The sequence below is a fragment of the Lampetra fluviatilis genome, chromosome 49 (assembly GCF_964198595.1).
Source record: "Lampetra fluviatilis chromosome 49, kcLamFluv1.1, whole genome shotgun sequence".
In the NCBI taxonomy this organism is placed as follows: domain Eukaryota; kingdom Metazoa; phylum Chordata; class Hyperoartia; order Petromyzontiformes; family Petromyzontidae; genus Lampetra; species Lampetra fluviatilis.
Genome location: NC_136323.1, coordinates 10,200,913 through 10,226,071, shown reverse-complemented (window position 1 = coordinate 10,226,071; position 25,159 = coordinate 10,200,913). Strand labels below are relative to the sequence as shown.

General features: G+C 46.2%; 1 protein-coding gene across 2 annotated transcripts in view; it reads right to left on the bottom strand.

Moving 5' to 3' along the window:
* Positions 1 to 2,251: 2,251 nt before the first annotated feature.
* The window catches only part of LOC144948529 (paraspeckle component 1-like), a 95,435-nt gene continuing 72,527 nt past the window's right edge, over positions 2,252 to 25,159 (bottom strand). For both annotated transcript variants that reach the window (XR_013640172.1, XR_013640171.1), the window contains 2 exons: positions 6,875 to 6,995; positions 2,252 to 5,366 (listed from right to left, as the gene is read on the bottom strand). The gene's annotated coding sequence lies outside the window, so the exon portion shown is untranslated. The remainder of the gene's footprint in view (positions 5,367 to 6,874; positions 6,996 to 25,159) is intronic.

Genomic DNA, 25,159 nt, shown 5'->3' with positions numbered 1-25,159 from the left:
TTCCTGGACAAGCACTGAAGGAGATACGGAAGGTTCTCACGTGCACTGCTTAAGAGCATTTACATTTCAACAGCCACAGACATTAAGTGATGCTCTCCCTATTCATCTATTTGTTGTCTTGCAGCAGGTAAAAGTTCTGTGATTCTCGCGTCTGATGTGCAACTGGCAGAGCCAATGTTTAAAGCCAGAACAGGAATTAAAAAAGTATTTGCCGTGCTAAAATATTTTACTCCCCTATCGGTCAGATTCATTTTCATGGTGCAGTCCAAAGACGTTCTCACGTAAAATGAATAACAATTACCAAGCTACAGAATTACCCCATGCATTCTTTATCAACATTTCCTTTGCACTTTTTGCAAAAAGCAGAACCTATTTGAATTGAGCGTAACGACTGTACAGTACATTCACACAAGAGGCGTGATCCCTTAAGGGTTCAGGGTGTTCACGTGTTGACAGACGATCTACTTGTCGGTCGTCCTTTGCTTCTCTTCAATTAGCCCTGGCAAAGTGAAGCCTCTCCTCCTCTCTCTCGCTCAGGGGGAGAGGTTTCCAGGGCCCATCGGCCCACTCAAAATGGAATTTAGCCACCCAGGAGGCCTCCCCTAGAGAGCGCTAAACCCTCCTCCTCCCTTCAGACTAAAGCGTGTTTTCACCTAAAGTTGTTTAATACCAAATAAATAATGACGACGTTTATAACGTGCCAGATTTTGCAGACAAATGTCGATAACTCAGGGGGCGGCCCGGAGTGAAGCTCAGGGCTGCTCGGAAGCCAGACCCAGACAGATGGAGAGGAGGCCTTTAGGTGTTTGTTGAAAGTCAGAGAGTGCATTCAATGTTGCGGATGTGCTAAGAGGATATAGAGAGTTCCACACGGAGAGGGCAACATCAGGAAACGGACGTGAGGCTGTAACAGTGTAGTGTATAGTATAGTCCTTTAGTGTAGTGTATAGTAGTGAATAGTGTAGTGCATAGTGTAGTGTATAGTAGTGTGTAGTAGTGTAGTGTATAGTGGTGTAGTGTATAGTGTAGTGTATAGCAGTGTAGTGTGTAGTAGTGGTGTATTGTAGTGTTGCATATATTGTAGTGTATAGCAGTGTATTGTATAGTGTAGTGTATAGCAGTGTAGTGTGTAGTAGTGTAATGTATAGTAGTGTAGTGTATAGTATTGTAGTGTATAGTAGTGTAGTGCATAATGTAGTGTAGTGTATAATGTAGTGTACAGTAGCGTAGTGTATAGTAGTGGTATATAGTAGTACAGTGATCCCTCGTTTATCGCGGTTAATGGGGACCGGAACCCCTCGCGATAGGTGAAAATCCGCGAAGTAGGATTGGCCCCCTAGGAATTTCCGTATGTGTGGGTACCAGAATGTTTAAAATATGTATATTTATACTTTATATATATATTTTACTTAAATCTATTTAATTATAAAACCTTAATATTATACATTCACTCTCTCTCTCTCTCATACGATACGTATTATGGTGATCTACACTCACCAATGACAGTAGTACTGTATCTTGAGACTTGACTCCAGTAATGACGACGACGATGACAATGACGATGACAATGACCTGTGCAGTTCGATGAATGTGATGATGAATGATGATGATGATGGTGTTACTGCACAGGTATAATGAGGCCTTTAAATCAGTTGGAAAAATCCGCGATGCACTGAGGCCGCAAAACTTGAACCGCGAAGTGGCGAGGGATTACTGTATCATGTAGTATATAGTGAAGTGAGGCTGTAACAGTTCGAGACTTCGGTGTCCAAAGCAGATGTTGAGTGACGCTGCTACTGTTGCTGCTGTGTAGGGTTTTACCGTGAGCCTTCAGTGCAAGGCGAGAGTAATGAGGCGAGGTGCAGTGGTGGGGAACCTAGTGGTGATGGCGCGATGACAAAGTACTGAAAGAATGGACTTAAAAATACCTCTGCAACCTAACTCATTCGTAAGTTGAGGATTCCCGGAATTCATATATAAAACATATCTTGCTGCGAGTAACAATGAATGTCACCTTGTAGAAAGGCTCTCGCCATAGGAACATGGAATGTTCACCGTCTTGGCCCACCGACAACGCACGAGAAACATCCCACACTGCTTCGAACAGGAATGTACTTTGTTATTTTGAACTTGAATAAATAACCTCTTTACAGTACAGTAGTCGCACGCACGCAATATCCCCGTTGTATGGTTCAACCGCATGCACTGTGTTTTTGGTGTTGAGATTTCACAAGCGTGAACCGAATGGGTAATGAAAATATGTTTATTTTTTGTTTCCTCGAAGTCATCTCCAAAAATCCATAAATGGCAAAACATGTCACTTAAAAAGCATGCCGTACATAAAAATGGACACCCATTGCCGTATATATTTGAACACATCTGGAGATGGGGGAAAAAAATTCCTGCTCTTCACTTCTCTACGCCCACTAACTCCTGCATGACCCCTTCGCATTTCACACCCCGGGTTGAGCAGGAATATTGCCCAGTTTTGACAGGTTTCTATTTTAATGTTTCCTTTGCAAGTGCTCGGGTCTCGGCGGCGAAGCAATCCATGAATTATTAATCCCGCGCGTGCAGCTGGCAATGCCCTGCCCTTAAAAAGAGGTCGTGGGTGTTCTGACGAGTTACACCACCAACACTTATCGTCCCTTGCTAGGAGGTCCTGATTCTACGACTTGCTCACGATGGGAGATTGTTGTTGTCGAGGAATATTCTTTTTACAAATTGCAAAATACACTATTTAATTAATTTGATGGAGTTTTAAAAACTAAAGTTAATTTGAGTGGGAGGCCAAACAATTCACTTTGTGAAAATCAAATTATTTATTTGTCAGTTTGCTCGATGAAGCCTCTATGATCTTTATAACAATCCAATGAATCTATTTTTAAAAGTAGGCTTTCGCGACCAATATTATCCATAAGAGGTTTTTGGGTTCGTTTGCTTAAATAGACATTTTGTTAAACCTGCCAACACCCGACACAGAAATTAGTAATGTTTGTCACGTAAACAAAACGTGCCAATTCCACGTTTTGTTTTGCCGGTAATTGCAACAACAACCAGCCTCATCAGGCGACAGCCAGAATTCTGGAGAAATCCTCCAAAATTAGACGATTAAATCGTAGCCATGTTTGCTTTAAACGCAATAGAACGTAGTAGTAATAATAACACAGGAACAACATTCAAGTAATATTATTTACGGTTCCTTGATGAAGGTCTCTACATCCCACATTGGTCACGGGAAATAGTTTAACCATACTTCACCGTGCAGGTCAGGCGAGTTGAAGGGGAGGCCCAAGACAGATTCAGGCATCGCTTCCTCACAGATGTCAGCCATGACCAGGCCGCTGGTTTGTATCGTGCGGTGCACTCACCGCTGCCGCACCACCACTCCGGCCACATAGCACTTATAAGTCAATAAAGCTTTCATGTTAACAAATTATCTATGAACAAGACTTGTTAAATTATGTTGAGTAAGTAATATGTTACTACAAACTATGTCTAGGCAGATTAAGCAAACCGTGCGTACAATCGAAAACAAAATTTTTACGTGGTTACACAAATTTAACGCTTTCCCATTTCTTTTTGGCGTACTCCCAGCATCGAAAGGACGGCACCCATCTATGCGAGAGAAAATACTGCCGCATGTACAGCACACTTTGTTGATTTTGAAGGTCACCTCTGAAGGTGGTTTTGTGTGTGTGTGCGCGTGCGCTACGAACAATCGCTGAATGAATTTGAGACACGCGGCGTGAAAGTTTTGAAAAATCCAACGCTCAGCTCACGCAGCTGCCGCAACAAAGCTATGCGTGGTGGCGTCCAGATTGTGCAAGCCCGAGATGCTCGACCAGACGTCGTCGTTGTCACGGCAAGGATTCCAAGGTGCTTCGCGCCGTGCCCGGCGTAATCCGCTCCGCCACACGATGCGGCCGTGTGGCAGAGCGCCATTTGCACGATGGACACCGTCCACTCTGGTAACATTACCACGGGGACAATCCATTCGCAGGTGGGTGCGCACACACGCATGCACTGCATGCGGCGAACAGGGAAAACTCTCCGCATAGAGAAAAATGATTTTAGGGGGGTGACAATAACCGACGATGGAAATGCAAATCTCTCGAGGGGCTTGCGGTGATGGGGGCCAGGGGGTAGATTGTGGGCACGTGGGGGGGGGGGGGGTGCCATCCATCTCACGGTCGCCTCTCCCCTTCACGTCTCTGCTCCGTGCCTCTGCCCTGACCCCTGATGGCCTCCTACCCCAATCTCCCATCACACCCCCACCCCCTTTCATTATGTAATGAGCGACTTGCGCGATACGTCGTGGAGAGGGTACTCTTCTTTATTTCATAATCGGGCACAACACAAGCTAACGTTATCTTCTCCCTCTTCCGAGTTCACACTTTGGATATTAAAGTTGTTACAGACTACACACACGGTTGATCAGACGGCGGGGCTCCACCCGTCCACTACTGGCCTCGCCGCTGGCTGACGGCGTGCCGGTAAGGGCGGCGGAACTCCGCAGGAGATCCGCCACGTGGCCGAACAACGGAGAGATGACGGCGAGCAGCGACACAGTCCGGACCCAAGACTCCACACACTAACCCCGAGTCCTCCTCCGCCTCCACTTATATTGCCACAGGCGCGGCTAGGCTCCGCCTCCGGCCACGCCCTCTTGTGGAACTTTCTAGCCAGTTCTCGGAGTTTCTCGGCCAGCCCTGCCCTTCACCTTTGGCCCAGATACCTCTCCCTTGGGGATTGGATAATGTTTATAGTGGTGCCCGGTCGACTCGGCCTTAAATGAGTAACAAGTGCAGCACCGGGGAAACAAAGCCGGCTCCCTGCCACTTGCTGTTCCCCCGGGCTCTACGCCCGCCGTGTCTCACCCTACGCCCACCATGCCTCATTGTGCTGTCCCCATGCTGTGAGTAGACGCAGCATGTGGACGAGAAAATACTACGGACCGACGTGGAGCAGTGCCTTAGACAGATACCCTGTAGAAAGCTGGCATGATCGGTTGAAGTGCATATAACCACTCAAAACATGATGCCGCTTCTGGCTGAGACCAATGGTGCCCAGATCATGATGACGGCGTTTGTGGTGGCTTGCGGTACGCTTCTTAATTTGAGGTGTCACTGGTTCGGGGCAGGCTGACGTTGCCTGCGATTCTGAGCTCGCAGAGAGATCGCCTCTTATTGCTGAAACCGCAGCTTGTGGTGCAGCAACCCGTCCTCCAGACGCGGCGTCCCATCCTGCAGATCCGGCGTCCCGTCCTGCAGATCCGGCGTCCCGTCCTGCAGATCCGGCGTCCCGTCCTGCAGACGCAGCTTCGGTGTTCTCCCGACGCGGTGCCTCATTCTCCCCATGGAAGCCTGCCGTGCAGGAAGTGCGTAGCAGACAGCAAATGAGACACGTTTAGAGAGATGTCCACCTGTCATTCTGGCATGAGGATTGGCCTCTCTTTACGAGATGGTAATGTTACTAAATAGGAGAAAAACTCATGTGTACACATATACTCTGTGATGCATCCCGACATGCATTTGTCTTCAGAAGTATTTAACCCTTTCCATTTCTGATGTAGTATATGTACGTCATCCCTTCTTTTTTCTTCCAATTCCGTTTCGATGACGTACGTATATGTCGTCGGAATACAACCAGAAGAAAACCCAACAAAATAACTTTATAGGTACCGAGGCTCCCACAAGGCCATGCGGGAGGGCGTGTCGCACAGTTTGGCGCCAGCTATCGTAGAGTCTGGTCGTGTCGCTACGGTTATCTGTGATGAGTACAATGTCCTTAAAAACAACAGTGCTACTACGCCTCTCTAAATAAAATTTATGCTGAGCCGCTTGCGTGTTCTGAGATTCAGCAATAAACGGGAATACCCACCCTGCAACTTGCAAATGTCTGGGAACGGGAAAGGGTTAATTTGAAAAAATGGTAGCGCTCATGCCAGGTGCTTAAGGAGTAGTTACATCCGTAGGCTGCAATGAGACCACGGAGCTCGTGGCTCTGCCAAATGGCACACCTCAATCGGGAAGGCTGAGACACCGAGATGGGTCCTTCAAGCTGTTTTGGGTAATAACCCTCTGACCGATTTGGCTGCTTTCCTATAGGTTAATTCCTTAACAGTAACACAACTTTATGCCGAAGTTTGATTGATATTGGTTTATATTTTATGAGTGATGGTGTCCCTGCCACTAGTGACAGATATAATGCACAAATGCTTTCAACCTTAGTTGGAAAGCATTAAATAAATAAATTCAAAAGTAACTGTAATAGCAAATTAACTTTCTCTAATAAGAAATAATATATTTGTAAAAAATACCGTCATGTAAGAATATTCAGCAAAAAGTAAAGATTTTAATAAGTACAGGCTCCAGACCTTAATTTTTTTCTTTCTTTCTTTCTATACTCAATGCCCAATTTCTGTGTAGCGGCTTCAGATACGGTCACATTTATACACTCTAGGAATCTACATTGCACTGTATGGAATACATTTTATTAATCCTAGAAAACAATCAGCAAAACATTTAAGTACAGACCTCTATTGCAATGAGCCTTATGGTAAGCATGCCAGACTTTTACCTAAACGTCGTCACCATTTTTGTTTCTTAAATATGGAAATAACATTTTATTGGCCAGAATCAACAATATTTAAGTTCAATTACAATAATTGGCTACACCAAGCATGGCTGTGATCAATGCTGTGGTCAGTGAGCATTGTGAGGTCTTTTCATCATATCGCTACTTTTCAGCATCAGACTATTCTAAAGAATATTTGGGAGAGTGGATATGTAAACAGGTAGACAATCTTCGTGTGCTGGGTCTGTAAAACATCAACACATCGACAATGCTTTACATTTTCAAGGAAGCTTACCACATTCGCGGTACTCTTTGCCGATGCATTTCAAACTCTGCAGTGCCCCCGCCCTCCTCCTCCGCGCTGTGTTTCACCAAAGGTTAATCCACAAGAGGTCACGTCACCCCGGCTGCACAGGCTGCCGCACCACAGACACACCGGGGAAACCGTGATCGCAACATAGACTCTTTACCATACTGCATCATTGAACAACACCGTAAGTATCACAGAAACAATGATTTTTCAAAAACAAATTACACGAACAAATTTAAAATTATATCTGGCATTTGTCAAATTACGTCAGAGGGTCATTTTTTTGGCGCTAGCATCCCAATACAAGTTCGACATTTAAGCGTGCCTCGACAACGTTTTTACCCACCCCGATTGGACATCTGTGAAAAAGAGCTTTACACCTCATCGAATTCCTCCAGTAAAAATAAATATTCTGATTCTGATAGACTACCCAGTTAGTTGAGCACGAAACTTTTAAGTACAGTAGAACCCCTCTTAACGATAATTGGTTCCATGAAACCGGTCGTTAGGTGATTTGGTCGTTTAGCAAGTATAGGAAATGCAGTACACCAAGAAATCAAAAGAGATGTTTCCACTTCAAAGCACAGCAGACACTGATTGTAAACAATGGCCCCCAACGCTCATGAATGGACGTCACCGATTGGCTGAGGCCTGGTCAGACCACTTTGAAGCTCGCCGATTGGCCGAAATTGGTGGTCACGTGCTCGTTGTAAGCCCGTCGTTAACAGAGGAATGATCGATAAGCGTACACCTTGGGATCTATGGAGGCCTATCGTTAATCGATTAGTCATTAACAGGGGTGGTCGTTAAGAGGGGTTCTACTGTAAAAAAAAACTCAGTGTGTGTCAACTCAGTCGAATCACTCATTTGTTGCTGTCCTGATCAGACGGCCCTGGGAGAGGAACGGAAACGCCTGGGCTACGGCATGGGCCTCACCCAGTGCACACACACGCGTGTGCGTGAGGGATTATTATTAATTATTGTTTATTAAAGAGATACCTCATAGAAACTTGTCTTTAAATAAGCAATAACAAACTCATTTTAAGGTTCAACACATTTAAGATTTCGATTTAAAGATGGCATGTGACACAAGTCTCCAAGTGCAATGCCGGTGGCCGAGCATGGTTTATAATGTTTTGACCCCTACAACTGGTGACACTTCACTAAGACATAGATTTTCTAAGCCAATTCAATTTATATTAGTTTTTTGCATTTGGTGTTAATTTTATGCCATATTCTTGTCATTAACCCTCCAAGGCCTGACACAGATCATCACATTTAGAGATATGGGTATCCGTCGATTACGAACGTTCCGATTACGAAATTTCAGGCGAACGCTATTTCGATAAACAAAATCGAATTTCCACGTTAACAAAATTTAAAATGGCACACGCCATGAGATCATCAAAGGAGCCACCCATTTAATCCACCCGCGCCAGCGTCACGGTGTCCCTGCAGTGCAACAGTGATGCCTCCACATCGCCTCAACAGTCATTCTAACATGCAGCAAATCTTTTGACGAGTTCCCTGAAAAGGTTTGTTTTAAATTATTATTGAATTTCGATTTAAAGCTTTCGTGACTGCAGGGATTCATTTTCTTGGTTCTTTCGGTAAAGTCACGTAGAAGGGAAATAATAAAATAATAAAAATAAAACATAATAAAATAATTCTCACGACGTTTCGGCCACAACACAAGCAGCCGTCCTCAGGTGAAGAACAGGTCTGTCGAGAAGACAGAACAGGTCTGTCTTCTCGACAGACCTGTTCTTCACCTGAGGACGGCTGCTTGCGTTGTGGCCGAAACGTCGGGAGAATTATTTTATTATGTTTTATTTTTATTATATTATTGAATTGTTTTAATATTGTTCTTAATTATTTTTGGAGCGTGAAAAGTGGTATGTCTTTAGGTTAGGAGTTGAAATGCCTATCCAAAACACATCCCTATTTTTTTTATAAATAGCAAAAGCCATTCAAATATACAAAATTTCGTTTTACGCGTGTTTTTTTAATGCATCGCCTTCATAAATCAAGGGATACCTTTCGATTTAAAGCTTTCGTGACTGCAGGGATTCATCTTCTTGGTTCTTTCGGTAAAGTCACGTAGAAGAGAAATAATAAAATAATAAAACATAATAAAATACAATTCTCACGTTTCGGCCACAATTCTGTCTTTCCGACAGACCTGTTCTTCACCCGAGGACGGCTGCTTGCGTTGTGGCCGAAACGTCGTGAAAATTTTATGTTTTATTTTTCTCTTCTACGTGACTTTACCGAAAGAACCAAGAAGACAAGGGATACCTGTTACTACTTACACACGCCAATGATGATACAAATGTCAACCAGTAAAGCTCACAGGTGGCTTAAGACTTTTCACAACCGAATTTAAAATTTCAACTTCCGAACTGATTATCCAAAGAAGCTCAAAGCAGTTTGAGCAAAATGCTGTACATTGATGTTAAATTCAGTTGTGAAGTCTTAAGTCTATGGCGAGCTTTATTGGTCTCTTATACTAGTCATTCTGTACCGCCCTCCAGACAGTAACATCATACATCTTTTCCTCATGGAACTCTCCAACCTTCTCAACCTCTTCTTCTGTAAGTGGTCGCCGCTTTATAATAGCCGTAGAGTTTAATAATCCCGGCTCTTCGGGAAGCGGAGTTAGATCATCACCTAAGCTCCTCCTACGAATCTACTGTCAATGACGGACCAACACGTGTGTCAAGTACGGATATTGGCAGCACATAAGACCTAACAGTTGAGCCCAAATCTAAATGTCAACTCAATCTACTCGGAACGCCATTTCGCAGCCAACTGTGCACCATCTGTCTACCAGCCATCGAGGACAATCACCGACTACACTTGCAAGTTTGGCCGCTTAAATTTCACCACGCTCTAACAAGCTTCTAAACTCCACCTCCTCCTTGGCGTCACCATCATCCAACACAATCTGCACCAATCAACTGGACCTTAACCCCAGACATGCCCTTGACACTTTAGGGCCCGTAAAATGCTTTACCGGTCATTCTATTCTCATGATAACCAGTAGCGCTCAGCAGCAGCTTTTGCGTAAAAGTGCAGCAAATGCCGACTGGAAACAATCTACTTGTGCTACAGACTCAAAACTGACCACATTACAAAGTCTCATCTGTAAAGCCACCAACAAGCTCATCATACCCTCAGGTGCTTCATACAAACTCTGTAGCTAACCACCTGTGTAAACTCTGGTCCATACTTAATGCCATTCTCCATCACAGTGGTGGCCAACGTGCGATCACCAGGCCAACTCTTCGCTGTTAAATTCGATAGATTTTTAAAGAGACACACTTACCAACATTGCCTACACCACCCAGATAACATTTTCGCTGTTAAATCAACCCCCGGCCATTCTTTCTTTTGCCTCTCACTCAACACATTTCACCTTTCACACCCCGAGAGGTTCTCAACCTCATCCTAAATTTCCCCTGGATTTCTTCCCATCCAGCGCTTCAAGCGTTGCACCGATAAGGTTAAAATGGTTTCTCATCTTGAAAACGCCTTTTTCCAATTCGGTCTTTTCCCTCCATTTAAATTGGGCTGAGTAACTCAACTCATAAAGAAATGCGGCTCTGACCCCTGAAGACCCTGCCAACTACCGCCCTACTCACCAACGTAATAACCATCTTCAAACTTCTTGAGCGAATTGCCTTCGTCCGAATCAAAGATCACGTACATTCACCCCCCAACGTCTACCTCCCCTCCCCCCTTTCAGTCTGCCTACCGCCCAGTCCACTCAAATGAGACTGCACTCATCAAGAGTATTAACATTCTAGCTGTCAACTCTAGTTCCACCGTTGCTCTCTTTAGTCTCGACATACATCTGCCACCTTCAACACTTGAAACAAGATTTTGATCGATTGACTAAAATCTAATTTCGACATCAGCGGCACAGCCCTCAGTGGCTCTGCCATGTCTCTTCGAGAGAAGCTGCTACGTCACGGTGGGCAAGTCCTCAACCCGTCGTTGCATCCACTGTAGGGGTCTCTCAGGGATCTGTCCTGGGTCCCTTACTGTTTAGTCTACATCTCCCAAATCAGTTACCTCATCAACGGTCACGGTATATAAAATATCACGTCTACGCTAATGAAACTAAATTATACTCCACTCAGGGCCCACTCAATTCACCTATTAAATCCCCCCCAAAGCCATAGCCCTTAATCGAGGCACCAGGCAGCAGTTCATCATGGTGTCGCTCCCCCAATGTCGACATATCACCGGCTAAACCAAGTCTCTCAAACATGCTGCGTATCACCTTGGACTCCACACGCTCACTGAACAACGTCCTCAACACAGTAAAGAGTTATGCAATCACCATCTCAGGGGCTTCCGGGCACATCCGCCTCATGTCGTCTACAGCCACACCACCAAACACTGCCTCGTAGAAGTCGGCACTCATCTTGACAATTGCAACGCCACCCTTACTCGGACATCAGATTGACAAAAAAATCTCGACAAACTTTAGCGTCTACGAAACAACCTATCACTGGCTGTCCTTGGGATTGGGTGGTACCCAAGCAGCTTCCTTGGCTTTAATTAAAAAAATCTTGCGCTGGCTCCCCATCAACTCGAGGGTACAGTACAACATTTCTATGCTGTGCCGCCGAACTCCACATCAAGGTCTTCCGCCATAGCTCTCTCTACCCCTTCTCACTCCAGACCACAACAAAACACAGCGTACTATGGGGCACATCGAATACTCAACTCATCTCCCACTGCACATTCAGGCTTTCACCTGATCAGACTCCCACCTTTTCAGGATCACCCCATCCACAGGCTCTCACCTGTTTTGGCCCTCACCTGTTCAGGTCTTCACCCGTTCAGGTCCTCACCCGGTTCAGCCTCTCACCCGGTTCAGGCTGGCATACGAGAGATTTAGCTCTGGCTCCATGGCTCTGACTTCGATTGTACGACGCTTCAGATTCGTGAAATGTACGCGTGCTATAAATTGTGTTTATTATTATCAAGAGGCACACAGGCGCAGGATTAAAATTTGGGAAATGGAATTTTCATGAAAGCAGCGAACACCCATGCGCTTGAAGAACGAAGTATTCAATCAGTGGCTATTACGATGACATACGAATCAGAAGCACAGAGCAAACGCTTAAAGGTGCACAAAGAATGGAGAGATGCATTCTTGGGATTGCAGAGCGAGAAAGGAGAACACATGGAACAGGAATCAAACACAGACCCAAGAAATAATTTGCGACTCCAGATTAGTAAGTGGGCTTTGGCAGGACACAATGAGAAGGGATGATGGTCGATGGACAGGACTCGTCATGGAAATTCCCGAAAGGATGAACACTCCAGAGATGGAGTGATGAGATCGGTTCACATGCAAGCAGATGGACTGTGGACGTCATGGAAGTATTACAAACGGCAATGGGGTGTGGAGATCTTCACAAACAAAAAAATACTCGAAAGGAATCGCACTATACCCAGGAGTCTTCCATATACAGGGACTCTATTTATGAACTTTCAGAGGTACAAACAAACTTCCGTATGTCCAGTTGCCTGTTCAGACCGAGAGTCGTAAGTTAAACCGCCGCGCAATAGATGGCGATGGTTGCTCATTATCAAGCACCGGCTTGTTTTGAGTCTCAGGACCCAAAGACTGAAAGGTTTACTAAGGTGTCGGCAGCTGTTCACGATGCTATTGCCTATTACAAGTTGATTTATGAAGAGAAGAAGAGAGCAACTGTGCAGACATCTCTTGGTAAGTTTTTCAAAAGTAGAGAGGAAACACGAGCACCAAAGGGTATTAGCATATACATCTGCAGAACATTAAGAACCAGAAGCATCATAATCTACAGGAGATTGTACAACTTTTAAAGCCATTCCCTGTCTTTCGTGTACATGCTGTACAACATGTTTGGAATTGACAGAAGTAAAGTTGGACCTACAAACAAATTGACTTACGAACAGACCTCTGGAACCTAACTCATTCGTAAGGAGTCCCTGTACACCAAATATAATAGCCCTAAAAACCTACACTTCAAAAGAGCAAGGCCCTGTCATGGTGAAGAGACTTGAGTGCCTTGAATACACAAGTATCTATATTTTATTGGGGCAACCACAGTAGTCAGGTACTCAGCGAGATCAATTGTGTTCCATTCACTAACCTTTTGATACCGGTCCCCTTTTACTCTTTCTGGAAAGCTGGAGTTCAAAAGAACTCACAAACACCTCATTGTGAAAGACTCAACGCAAAGGATCGCTGGTTTTGATCTTCCGCGAAGCTCATTGGTCTACCTCAAAACGCATCCGCATAAACCATCACAGATGTGGATATCTGATGCATAAATGGAATATTAAAAACTCATGTGCGACTGTGTTCATCCAGAACAGACCATAACGTATAATGATGCAATGCCCGATCCACAAATACGAAGGAGACATCCAGCGATGATACACTCAGCTGCTTCTGACGCGGTTGTCTGGCTTGGCAACCTGAATGTGAAATTGAAGTTGTTGCTCTGCATTAGCTATACGCAAGATGACTTTTCCGTACACATACTGTGTTGGCTTTCCAGTTGTCCCTCCAACAATAATTTTCTATATTTCCGCAAACATATACGTTGAACGTCGTTCATATTCCTATTCTGTTCAACTTTGCAGCTTTCACTGTTAAGCTTATTCATGCATTTCCTGCAATTAACTTCGATTGGTTACTATAGCAACAAAAAATAATTTGTTTGTTACCATGACTGTCGACAATGAGATGGTTAATATCTTCTCCCGTAAGATTTGTACAACTTTATTTCTCCACTGTCATTTAAGAAAAATATATTCTAAAGCACCACTGACTGGAGCCTTGGTATGAGCACATCTCCTAACATGGCTCCTCTTCTGCTGCTTTATTACATTACTCTCGTCATGCAATGTTGATGTAACGTTTCATCTTTTCTAGTGGTTTGATCATTTCTGTAAAATGTTTTTATCGAGGCCTGATTTTTGAGAGCTCGGATGACCATGTGTTTCCAAAGAATTGAATGTCTCTTCATAGTATTCAATAAACAGGCACGACACTGGGTGCATCAGTCAATTTACCACTGTAAAACAAATGTTTGAACTTAAAATGGAAAAAGATATGCCATTAGTTAGGTACCATTAAACAGGGCAGCACACTTCAAGATTTTTTCCCAATCGCGTCGCATCCGACAAGACATTTGGGAATGGGGGAGATTAAGTCGTGGAGTGTTTTTTGGAGTAAATCTCCATACACAGTGCAACAAAATATTCTGGGCAAGTTAAAGTGTCATCATGTGCCAAGCAGGGAGTCAATTACCCGAGGTCAAACCCCATCTTGTGAAACTGCAAGTGTTGCGGGCGAGTCTCAGGGAGGGCTCACCACTGAACACTGTTAAATTACAGAAAAGCTAAAAGAAACAATTTTATTTTATTTTACCAGATAAGGCCCACTGAGCTGTATAGGTCTTATTCTTTGGGGCTTTCAGTAAAGTATAGTTCTTTTTCAGAAGCGACCTGGCCACAAATGATAGTTTAACAAAGTCGCTTCTCGTATAGAAATGAATTGCAGCCAAATACTCGAAATACATGTTTATAAATGTGGAGGGAAAAACCGGAGGACCCGGAGAAATATCCACACAACCACGGGGAGAACATGCAAACTACAAACATAGAGGCATCAGGGTCGGAATCGAAACCACGCCCTCCTCCATACTAGGCAAGATAGTAAACATCTCGCCACAAACATATAATACGTTTTGTTGTAGTCTATAGAAAGGCATTTGAGTGGAAACTCATTCCGTTATTCAGCTCTCATAAACCAAAGCACGAATAACAAATTAATGAAAATTAAACGTATTTTCAAACAATGATTTTCACTCAGGGTGTTTCTGCTGCATTGGTGAATGTCATGCGATAATTTTTTAGTTTTACCTTTTAACAGCTGCTGCATGTTGAGGAGACAAGCGTGGTGGCGGGTGGCGACACCATGGGTACGTGGGGGGCACCACGGGTACGTGGCGGGTATGTGGGGGGCACCGCGGGTACGTAGGGCGGCACAGCAGGCAAGTGGCCGTGAAGCTCGGCACTCCAAGTTTCGAGAGCTTCACGGTCTGTACGTATGACGGTGAACTTCATTCACACCGTACGGAGCCAACCGTGCTAGTCAGAGGTGCGTCATTTCAGTCTCGGTATCTCATTGTATATTTCATATTCCTTTATAAGCAAAGATGTTACACGTTCAAGAATTGTGTCTAGCTCAGCATTTTATTTCTAATCTAATCTTATTTATTTAGAGTGCCTTCACTCAAGGCGCCTGAAGTAGCTTACTAAACGGTGACAGGATATAATTATTTAGATGACAGGGGCACGTGCTACAAGTATTTAGAGATGAGTGACGGCAATAAGAGGGTAGTTAGGGATCTACACACTTAAAATGTATAACTTACGTGGACACAGAAGTGCAAGAATTACATTTTAATATGGAGCAACAGCTGTTTCTCACTAGAAACTAGTTTTAAAATCTGAAATAAACGTTTTTATATAGATCTATCAAAACCATCTACAGTACAATCAGTAGTTAGACAATGTCAACATTACCATTCCTATCAATAGTAGTCATTTAAAAGTATTACATTACAAAAAGGAGTACACTGTATATCCCTTAAGAATGTAATTCCCATTCAAATAATTTTGTAGTGATTTTTACGTTTACATAATTGTGGTAAACTGTATTTACAGTTAACTATAAAATACCTAACCGAACAGCTCTTGTCGGTTTGGATTTAGATTATTTTATTAACGACTAGCGGGAAGCATTGTCCAGGGGAAAAATATATTTATACACAAATACTAAGCTATTGTGAAAGACCGGTATTCCGTTTGTCCATTTGTCCGTCAACAAAATTATAACAGGCTTGCAGAAGTCTTGAATCAAAAAGTAGAAGAAAATGGGGGGTAAATAGTGTATCTAAATAGTTTCCGAAAATTGAACACCCCCCCCTCAAAAAGTCCCCCCTCCTCGTAAACATATTTACCTACACTCCCAACATACAAGAGTAGTATCTAGTGACTATAGTAGTATCTATGGACTCTGCAGGTGTATCTACTGACTGCAGTGGTTTCTACTGACTGTAGTATTATCTACTGACTCTATGGTAGTATCTATCTACCGACTCTAAAGTAGTATCTACCGACTCTATAGTACTAAGTACTGACTCTATAGTAGTAACTACTAACTATACAGTGAGGGGAAAAAGTATTTGATCCCCTGCTGATTTTGTACGTTTGCCCACTGACAAAGAAATGATCAGTCTATAATTTACATGGTAGGTTTATTTTAACAGTGAGAGACAGAATAATAACAAAATCCAGAAAAACGCATGTCAAAAATGTTATGAATTGATTTGAATTTTAATGAGGGAAATAAGTATTTGACCCCCTCTCAATCAGAACGATTTCTGGCTCCCACACTCTTAAAGGGAGTGCTCATATTCTCAGCTTGTTACCTGTATAAAAGACATCTGTTCACAGAAGCAATCAATCAGATTCCAAACTCTGCACCATGGCCAAGACCAAAGAGCTCTCCAAGGATGTCAGGGACAAGATTGTAGACCTACACAAGGCTGGAATGGGTTACAAGACCATTGCCAAGCAGCTTGGTGAGAAGGTGACAACAGTTGGTGCGATTATTCGCAAATGGAAGAAACACAAAAGAACTGTCAATCTCCCTCGGCCTGGGGCTCCATGCAAGATCTCACCTCGTGGAGTTGCAATGATCATAAGGGTGAGGAATCAGCCCAGAACTACACGGGAGGATCTTGTCAATGATCTCAAGGCCAGCTGGGACCATAGTCACCAAGAAAACAGTTGGTAACACACTACGCCGTGAAGGACTGAAATCCTGCAGCGCCCGCAAGGTCCCCCTGCTCAAGAAAGCACATATACATGCCCGTCTGAAGTTTGCCAATGAACATCTGAATGATTCAGAGGACAACTGGGTGAAAGTGTTGTGGTCAGATGAGACCAAAATGGAGCTCTTTGGCATCAACTCAACTCGCCGTGTTTGGAGGAGGAGGAATGCTGCCTATGACCCCAAGAACACCATCCCCACCGTCAAACATAGAGGTGGAAACATTATGATATGGGGGTGTTTTTCTAAGGGGACAGGACAACTTCACCGCATCAAAGGGACGATGGACGGGGCCATGTACTGTCAAATCTTGGATGAGAACCTCCTTCCCTCAGCCAGGGCATTAAAAATGAGTCGTGGATGGGTATTCCAGCATGACAATGACCCAAAACACACGGCCTAAGCAACAAAAGAGTGGCTCAAGAAGAAGCACATGAAGGTCCTGGAGTGGCCTAGCCAGTCTCCAGACCTTAATCCCATAGAAAATCTGTGGAGGGAGCTGAAGATTCGAGTTGCCAAATGTCAGCCTCGAAATCTTAATGACTTGGAGAAGATCTGCAAAGAGGAGTGGGACAAAATCCCTCCTGAGATGTGTGCAAACTTGGTGGCCAACTACAAGAAACGTCTGACCTCTGTGATTGCCAACAAGGGTTTTGCCACCAAGTACTAAGTCATGTTTTGCAGAGGGGTCAAATACTTATTCCCTCATTAAAATGCAAATCAATTTATAACATTTTTGACATGCGTTTTTCTGGATTTTGTTGTTGTTATTCTGTCTCTCACTGTTCAAATAAACCTACCATTAAAATTATAGACTGATCATTTCTTTGTCAGTGGGCAAACGAACAAAATCAGGAGGGAATCAAATACTTTTTTCCCTCACTGTAGTTGTAACAACTAACTCTATAGTAGTATCTGCTGACTATAACAGTATCTGGTGATTCTATAGCAGCATATACTGACTCTATAGTCGTATCTATTGACTGCAGCAGTATATACTGACTGTAGTGGTATCCACTGACTGTAGTAATATCAACTGACTGTAATAGTAGCTCCCGACTCTATAGTAGTATCTGCCGGCTCTATAGTAGTAACTACTCACTATGTAGAAGTATCTACCGACTACAGTAGTAACTACTGACTCTATAGTATCGACTGACGATAGTAGTAACTACTAACTCTATAGTAGTACCTGCTGACTCTATAGCAGTATATGCTGACTTTATAGCAGTATCTACTGACTGTACAGTAGTATCTAGTTACTCTATAGTAGTATTTACTGACCGTAGTAGTAGCTACTGACTCTACAGTAGTATCTACTGACTATAGTAGTGTAGTGACATCGCGGGATCTCAGTGTGCAGTGCCGGCCCTTGAGAGGCACGGCTTGCGGTGTAACAACATCGCAGATACCACAAGGGTGTGGGTGTAGTACCGGCCCGAGAGGGGCCTGGTGATCGCTGATTGATAGCGCTAGAAGGCACCACGCTTGGCGTGCAGTGCCAACCCTACAGGACAATGTGTGTTGGACGAAGGATGAAGTTACTAAAGGCCATTGCACTCTTGTTGACCCGGGAGGACACGTGACCAGTTAAGGCTACAAAGGGGCCCCAAGTGGGGGCTAGGGGTGATCATGTGGTTGGGATCCAGATCCTTCCCGAGTATTCTGGAAGGTGGTCGTGGCCAAGGGCGGAGCCAGCCATGCTGCAGAGAATATAATCCAGGTCCCGAGAGAGACCAGGGTTGTTGTTCATCCTGGAAGAAACCTTCGTCTACGTTCTCCGTTCAACGAGTCTCCAACACGTGGACCTGGACCCAAGCTGTTGGTCCCGGTCCGTAGTAGCAGTTACGTTGTAATTAGTGTAGTTAGCCTGGTGGTCACCACCATAGGTTGTTATTCTGTTAAGGGGAAAGTTACCCCGTGTGTTGGAGTTGAAAAAATGTGTTGCCTCCAAGTCTACGTCTGCGACTCAGTTGAACTCACTTCAACTGGTGTTGGAAGTGGCCAAACGTTATTTTGTCAGTAAGATAGGCCGACTTAGCTTATGTTTACGTGACGCAGACTACATACCAGGCCGTTGTTGGACGACGAAGGCATTATTCCTCAGACAGCTCCGGGGATGGCGACCCAGGAGAAAGGGAGTGAGATGCCATCGGCGGAGCATCGCGACGACCATCTCAGCGACAGCTCACCGCCGTCGGGGAAGGAACTCCGTACGTTCCACACCCGCCTCGCGGAACTCCATGAGGCCGTGGCTGCGATGGTCGCGGAGTTCGAACACAAAGAGCCAGCGGTGGAGGGGAGAGCACCGGAGCGGCGCGGGGTCGAGCATCCTGCCGCCGTTTCCTGCCAGCGGGAAAGCTCCGTGGCGCAGCCAGCGCCGAGTTCGCCTGTTGAGATTCCATCTCTCAAGCAACGTCTACCCTTTGTTAAAGAATTTTCAGCCGCCAGAGGCGACTGGGTGGCCTTCAAGCGCCAGTTCCAGACGAACTGCGACTTGGCGGGGTGGACGGAGGCGGAGGTGATGAGAGCGCTACCCGCCGCGCTTGACGACACCTTGGCGGCGTTTCTTACCATCCCGCCGTCGGAAAGGGCCACACTACAAGCTTTTGCTCAAATGGCGGCAATCTAGGAACCACCATCAAACGTTCGCCATAAGTTCACTGCGCGGAGGAGGGGGGAGGCCGAGACGGAGTTGACTCGCTGGTCCTAGAGAGATTGTTGACATTGGCGAAGGACCTCAACATCGTCCTACTGGCCATCGACGAAGACGATTTGTCTTCTCAAGGTTGCAAGATGCATCCAGGCGCATCTGCTCTTGCAACATTAGGGGTTGGCGGCGTGTACCGCGCCTCGTGAGGCGCGTGATACACCCGAAGATGTGGAGTCCGTCCAATCCTGCGCTTCAACCCATGGCGGAGACTGGCGGGGGGGGATGGCATGGTGTGATGGGATGAACTTCGACGGCGAAAGACCTCTCCTCTTCCTGGGAGCGGGCTTGTCGTGTGCATTAACTGCGGCCTGCCGGGACACATCTCGTCGGGCTGCCGTGTGTCGCGACGATGCCTTCCCGGACCACCGCCGTCAACCGCCCGACCGTCCTCCACTCCACTATACCCGAAGGCGAGTCGCAACACATCACATACTTGGCCCCTGAATCCACCTCACTCATCGCGTTCGGTCGGTTTTCATTCCCGTCGTGTCGGGGCATGAAGGTTGGGATTTTCCTTGGGCTGACTGGCCGCTCCGACCTGGTCAGTGGTCGGAGTTGGCCCATAGAGTGGTTTCCGCGACCGCAGGTTCATCCTCTGTTATCGGAATGATAGAGGGGGTTGAAATAAGAATGCTCGTCGATACTGGCACGTCCGCGACTATCACTTCCGAGTAGATTTTTTACATTCTGCCCCCTAAATGTCATACCCTATGTCCCGTTGGGGTTCCATGCTTTGCCGCAAACGGCAGCTCATTGGGCATCATTGGGAAAATAACAGCGGAGGTGTGTATTGGAGATATCAAATTGACGGGACCAGTTCTTGTATCGTTCCTTGTTGTTCCTTGATTGCTCGGGACTGATTTCTTGGGGAAGATGTCCCTGAAAATTTCGATTGATCAAGGTTGCCTTGAGTTACCATGGCCTTTTTTGCCTTCTCCCACTCGATTGTGGACGGCCAACGCTACTGTACAAGTGATTGCGAGTAAGACCGTAAAGATTCCCCCCGGCGTGCAAATGTTGGTTCCTTTACGATTGCGGAAGCTGCTAGACCAGGAGGCGACTGCGGGAGGAATGCTCCTAGGACCCTCAAACAAAGCCATTCATGGGTTGATGTTGGTGGGGGCCCAGACTCTGGTATCCAATGACCAGGAACCGTTCATTCAAGTCCTGAATGCAGGGTTGGACACGTCTGTCATTCAAGAGGGCACCGTGCTAACCCACGCGTCGCCCACGCTTAGTGAGGAAAACATCGTTGGCGGTGTGGGGGTCGCGTCGCATACGAAGCCGCAACAGGTTTCTGATGAAAAGTGGATGGATACGCTTTGATCCGAAAATTCGGAATTGTCCGAGTCCCAGAGGAGGGAGTTGAGGGCACTTTTGCGCGAATTCTCCGATGTGTTTAGCAAGGGCAAATTTTACATCGGCCACACTACACTTTTGAGTCACCACATCGATACGGGCGACGCCGCTCCCATCCGGCACAACCCCGACCGGCTGAGCCCTACGAAAAAATAACACGTACGGCTGGAGGTTGATGAAATGTTGGCCACCGATATTATCTCGCCGTCGATCAGCCCGTGGGGAGCCCCGATTGTTCTTGTTAAAAAGCAGGATGGTAGTTTGCGCTTCTGTGTTGACTTCCGTAAGCTTAGAAAAGATCTCTGGCTGACGTGTGCCCCCTTCCTCGGATGGACGATTCCCTGGATGCTCTAGCAGGAGCACATTATTTTTTGACTCTTGACCTCCTATCCGGATTTTGGCAGCTGCCCTTAGATGAATCCTCTAAGCCCAAGACAGCCTTTCGTACACCACAAGGCTTATTTGAATTTAATCAGCTTCCGATTGATGGTACTAGTTCTAGCGGGCCTCCAGTGGGACTCGTGCCTGATATATCTGGACGATGTTATCGTTTTTAGCCGTACGTTTAAAGAACATCTGGAATGGTTACGTGCTATCTTTCTTAAGATGCAGTAAATCAGGGATAGTGACGGACCCGAACAAAACCGAGTGTGTTCGTACTTGGCAGACCCCCACGTCGGTGGGGGTGGTGCAGAGTTTCAATGGATTTGCGTCCTATTACCGCCGGGTTCGCCACTATCGCCAAACCTCTCCACGCCCTGACGGCAAAGGGTTAGAAGTTCCATTGGGGGGAGGAGGCTGCATTTGTTGCGCTCTGGGATGGCTTGGTGAATGCCCCCTCCCCTCCGCTACCCTGACTTTTCCTTGCCGTTCGTCCTTGATACGGACACTAGCAACACTGGAATTGGCGCTGTTCTGTCTCAAGTCGTTAATGGCGTCGAGAGTGTTGTAGCATATGGCAGCAGAGTACTGTGTCACACGCCGGGAACTTTTGGCTATTGTTTTTTTTGTGCAACAGTATTGCCCCTCTCTTTATGGCAGACGCTTTGAGGTGCGCTCTGACCATGCAGCGCTACAGTACGCGCTGTGTATTGAGCAGCCGTCTGGCCAACTTTCACGTTGGTTGTAAGTCCTCCAGGACTACTCCTATACTGTTACCTATCACAAAGGTACCCGACACACGAACGCGGATGCCGTTGCGATTACCAATGAGCGACGGGTGCGCGTGTTTCTCGGGCTCGGGGCGCTGTAAGATGTCTGCCGAGGACTCGCCCCCTCCCCTTGTGGCATCGGGCGAGGTTGACACCTCTGAGGAAGCCGATGGTCCTGTGGCATGTGACGCCATTATTGGCTTGGACCATGCAGAGTGGGGGCGCCTCCAGGTTGAGGACGCTTCCCTGTTTAAGTTACGACGTCGTGTCAAGGAGGCGGACGGGGGTCGACGGGGTGTAGCCTCTGTAATCCTCGGAGGCGGATTGCTCATGCATTGGGACAGAGGTTTGCGCCGTTACATTGTCATGCCCACTGCCCTACAGGATAAAACCATCTGGGCTGTGCATGACCGACTGTTGCACCTGGGTGTGCATAAGACGCTAGCCACACTTAAGCTCGACTTCTTCTGGCCCGGCATGGCGGAAGATGTCGTTAATGTATTGAAGGGGTGTGTGCAGTGCGTGCGGCGGAAACCCCCGTCTTAACCCTGTTGTCCACCATAAATGAGCTGGTCGCTCTTAATATCCTTGGTCCATTTCTTACCACCCCTCCCGGCAATAAGTATTTACTGGTGGGCGTCGAATATTATTTAGTAGTATCTACTGAATCTATAGTAGTATATATTGACTCTATATTAGTATCCAATGACAATAGTAACTACTGACTCTAAAGTATCTGCCGATTCTATAGCAGTATCTACTGCCTCTAGTCGTATCTGACTCTGCAGCAGTATCTATTGACTCTGCAGCAAATATATACTGACTATAGTAGTATCAACTGAGTGTAATAGTATCTACTGACTAAAGTAGTATCAAACTAGATTCGAAGCTTTGGTGACTTCAGGAATAACTCTTTGTTTATTTCGGTAAACGTCACGTAGAAAGAAATGAAATTAAATAATAGAATACGATGTTTCGATTGCAACACAAGCAACCATCATCAGGTACAAATGAATGAGAAAACAAACATAGTAAACTTGGAAATATAATGCAATACAAGACATAGAGTCGGCCAACACAACAGTCAACAACCCACCTGGTTGATTACGTTCTTCCAAAGATTGCTAAATTTGAGAGACAAAACATAGACACGGAGACACACAAGCAGAGAGAGAGACTCACACAGAGACAGAGACACACACATAGGCACACAGAAAGACATCTCTGTGTCGAGGTCTTAAATAGAGGGGGGGGTGAGGCAGAGGGGGAGTTGTGTGGAATTCCTGCACATAGCGGACAGACGAGCTGGACACTGGACTTATAAACAAACAAGCACGGAGCATTGTGTGGAATTCCAGCCCATAGGCCTCTTCCATTTTCTGCCAACGATGTCCTCACAAGACACCTCTTCCGCCTCGATGAGTGGGAGCTTGGTGTGCCTCAGCATCGCCAGCAAGTGGGAACTCGACGTGTTCCATTTACTGCTCAACATGACCAGCGAGTGGGAACGTGACTCAACATAAGAGAGTGGGTTTGCCTGCTGCCCAGCACCACCAGCGAATGGGAGCTCGGCGAGATTCGTCCACCCTGCTGCATTACCTGCGAGCTGGAGCACAGTGCGTGGTCAGCTACTCCACTAGACCTCATGTTCTTCTGACCGCTCCATTGTATGCGCCGCGTGCGTGATCGTGTCTGCACGCGTACGTGCTAAGCAAGTGTTTACGTAGGCATCTACGCACCCGCCATGTGCGTGGGAGCATGTGCTGACAGCATGTATCTTGGCCACCACTACCTGGACTTGATGCTCCGGGCAACACAGCCGCTGATCGGAGTACACCCGAATCCTGGCCCCCCCAACACCACCACCCTTTACGTAAAGCATGAACTAACATAATAGGGCTTCAACATGCACCATCTCTTCATTACCTGCACCGGGAATCCGCCCTCCTGAGGACGCTCTCTGACCACGGGCTTCTTCGCAGTCAACGTCAGAGACTGCATCAGCACGATGGTTGCAGAGGCGGTAGGTAGGGGCCGCTGTTCACAGGTTAACCTTCAACAAGCTTTTTCGACGCCGCGCCTCTTCGGATCTTCACATCCACCTTTACCCATCCGCCTCGGCCTACTCAACTCACGCTCCATTACCAACAAATCAGCCCTCATTCACGATACCATCTCGGACCACATTGACCTTCCGCGCCCCCGGAATACAAGGTTCTTCACAAACCTCGCGCAACTAACCAGCGTGGTGGCGGCTTAGTAGTCGTCTAAAATGCTGACTTGAGAATTAAAGAGCTCAATCTATCGATAGCTCCTGCCACCTTTGAGGTCCAGTCCGTGTCCCTCACTACTAATACCGAGTGCTTTTCCCTCATTTCCATCTATCGCCCTCCAGATGGCAGCATCACTACCTTCTTAAACGAGCTTTCCAAATTTATTTACCTCATTCCTAACCCATCTCTCACAGGCTCGTGCTTACTGGAGACTTTAACTGCCCCAGCAATACTCCAGCCTCCGTTGATAGCCACCTTGAGTCAACCTTGGCCTGCCATAACCTGGTCATCACCAACTCAGGCCCCACCAGAGCTTCCTCAACAAATGTTGAGAGTATGCTCGACCTAGTTCTGGAACCAGACCTGGATCGTCGCATCTCTCCACTGAGAGTTTTCAAACTGGTTACTCCGACCACCACCTCATCCTATTTTCTCTCCAAATTCCCAAGCCAATCACCATCAAAACCACCCGCCACTCCTGTAATTTTAAGGGTGTCAAGTTTTCCACTCTACAGCACCTCCTCGCAAATTCGCCTTCAATATTATCCCCATCATCCGATCCAACTGTCTGCGCTCTTCAGCTAGAAGCTGACCTGAGGGTGGCACTGGACAAGCTGGCACCATTCAAACCACGAACCACTAGGGAGCCTTCCCACGACACTCGCTGGCTCTCAAGAGACGCCATCCTTGCTAAGCGAATCAGGAGGCGCCTTGAAAGGATCGCGTCCCGCAGTGGTCTTCCTGCTAATCGAGTCTCCTACAAAGCTCCCTGCAGGAAAACCAACGAACTTATCCTCCTTGCCTCACGTTCATCCTACATTGAAGAACACATCAAAACAGCTACCGGAAAACAACGCATCC